Here is a 2,645-nt window from a genome sequence, read left to right on the forward strand (position 1 = left end):
TCTCTCTAATCTAGGCGAATTTGGGTGTCAGATGTACGCGTCGAGCATGACGTACACTTGGCGTGTAGCTCTAAATCTTTTATAAAAATTCATATATTCCTTATATGAATCTTGTTTCTTACACTCTTTATATATCTGTGTAGCTCTCCAAGAGTACTACAACTTTCACTAAGGTTGCGTTGCCAAATTTGAACTTTTATTTTTAACTCGTATTTTATGTTTTTCTAAAAATCGTATCTTCTTCATACAAACTACGTTTTTGACATATTTTTCATTTTAAAGTCCTTATCTTTCGGAGTACTACGATTTTCCTTTTAGTGACATTAGTCAAAACTCAACTGATTTATTTATACCATTTTGACGTTAATAGTGTTATTTAAATGGTTGATTTTTATTTTTTATAAAATCATAACTCTTCTAATCGGAATCAGATTTTCACAAAGTTTATATCTTTGAGACTACTTCGTTGTGTAGTTTCCAAATACATTGAGCATTGTAAAAAGTGGTGTAACTTTTTGGTCACTCATTTTTTACCCTATCATTATTATTATCATATTTTTCTTGAAATATAAAACTTTCTATTATCATTATTTGTCGATGCCAATATTTGGTGATAGGAATTTCCCAATTGTCTTGTTTCGGTGCAACGAGCACAGGTGGCATAAGAGTAGCCAATAAGAGAGGGAGAAGAATCCTCATTCCCATGCTCTACATTCAACAAGTCTTTTGGCTCGTTGGTCATTAAAAAATCAACTAGTAACTCGTATGCCTAAGCTCCACTACAACAAAACGAGCAACTGGCAACCTTTTAGAAACAATATTTTTCGGGTTTAGCCGGATGGAAACTTTGGATTTAGCCTGAAAGGTTAAAGTTCAATAGGATGCGGAAGATAGATGAAAATTCTAGCTTTTTTCATGGTCTCATTAATCGGAGAAAAAGCTAACGGGCACTTTTTTTGCTAATAAGTTTAATAATTCGATGTTAGTGAGACCGAATCCTATGATTGGCCCTTTTAAATAGATTTTCATGTAAAACAAGATCTTCCTTATGACGTCTTTTTGCAACTTGAAAATAAAAATTAATTAATAATTGAAACTTAAGTATTCAAAGTAATGTATTCGAATTTCGAGATAAATTGATATTATTTGTAGAGGACGTATTCTCTTGCTGTATCCCACACACCATCATTACCATGCATGACTTCATTATCTCAACCTCCCTTCTTGTGGATCGGTAGCTTGAGGTGGTGATACTGCAGCTACTGATGCTGTCCCTGTTTTTTAACAAATAAGAAAGATGAGCAAACATAAGAACGTAATAAAGATTTCATGATAATATTACTTGAAAGGAAAAATTAAAGGGGGTAAACAAGAAGGGTGATGTTTTTGTAGCTATTTTCAACAAATTATTGCTTTACAAACCATTAACTAGAATTACCTTTTTTCTTGTCGCAGACTTTGTCACCCCAACAACTCCAGCTGCCACCCCAAGAACCAGAATTCCCTGGTGACGGTGGTATTTTTGACACTGCTCCTAAACGTTGTGCTTCAACTGTTATCGTAGAAGAAATGAGGGTAAATGCAAAAAGAACAGTCAAGAAAAAAGCCATATCCTCTGATCTCATCTTCAAAAACTGTCAAATTAATGATATCTTTAGTATTCTTGTTTCGTTTATATAAATGTACATATTCTAACAAAGTCAATTGTAAATATTTGGGTTCACATGGAGACCTGATTCATATTCAAATATATTTCAATACAAGTTCCACGAAACATCAATATAAATCCCCTATTTTCTATTTGAGTGGATAGAGCTAGTTGGATATAGGTGGCAGTTATCTGCATCTAGAACGACATGACACGAAGTTGAACGTGTTTGGGTTGAGTTTCTTTGATCTGCCAACTCGTTTACTATATGGGTCGTGTTTGGTTTTACAAATAATTTCACGGGTTGACCCATGAGCCTATATTTACCCACGAATCCAAATCTGACTTACGAACATGTATAATTAAACAAGTTATACGAGTTGACCTGTTTATGGATAATTCGGGTAAAAGTTGAGCAAAACGATAGAAATATTGATATGGGTGGTGTCCGGGTTGAGCTTTTATGACCCGCCAGCCCGAACACGACACAACTGCCACCCTAGTTGGATATTCGGAATATAGAATCATATACAATGCATTGAATTACCGACGGAGCAGCGAAAAGGTACATACTAAATGCATGGATTTTTCAAATTTAAAAGAGCACTGAGATTGAGATGCGTAAATTAAAAATATTGTTATGATTTTATGAAAAACAAATGTTCAAAATGAGATCGTTTTAAATTAATATTACTCACAAATTAAAAGTCTCACACCGATGGTAAACCTGCAGTAAAAGTGGAAAAGTGAGTCATGGTTGAACCCAAAATCTCGTCATGTTTGCTAGAAGCATCGACTTTTTAAAGATGCAACGCATGTTTGACTTCAAATTGCATATGAATTCTTCCAACCTTAATTTGAAGAAAAATGCATCTATACCTAATATACAGATAACATATATAAAACTTTTAAATAAGTTAGTAAATATATATCAAAATGTATCTTGAATGAGATAAATAAATGTAATGTTTTTCTTAAACCGAAGACTCGAAATGCC

At 33.5% G+C, this 2,645-nt stretch overlaps 1 long non-coding RNA gene across 1 annotated transcript; it reads right to left on the minus strand.

Annotated features, from left to right (window-relative positions):
* Positions 1 to 1,073: 1,073 nt before the first annotated feature.
* LOC145012947 (uncharacterized) lies at positions 1,074 to 1,631 on the minus strand. The gene is made up of 2 exons (XR_013664759.1): positions 1,439 to 1,631; positions 1,074 to 1,274 (listed from the first exon to the last, which is right to left on the minus strand). It is a non-coding gene; the product is annotated as an uncharacterized LOC145012947 (long non-coding RNA).
* Positions 1,632 to 2,645: the final 1,014 nt, after the last annotated feature.

This window comes from Lactuca saligna, chromosome 8 (genome assembly GCF_052625555.1).
Source record: "Lactuca saligna cultivar CGN05327 chromosome 8, ASM5262555v1, whole genome shotgun sequence".
NCBI classification, from domain to species: Eukaryota; Viridiplantae; Streptophyta; class Magnoliopsida; order Asterales; family Asteraceae; genus Lactuca; species Lactuca saligna.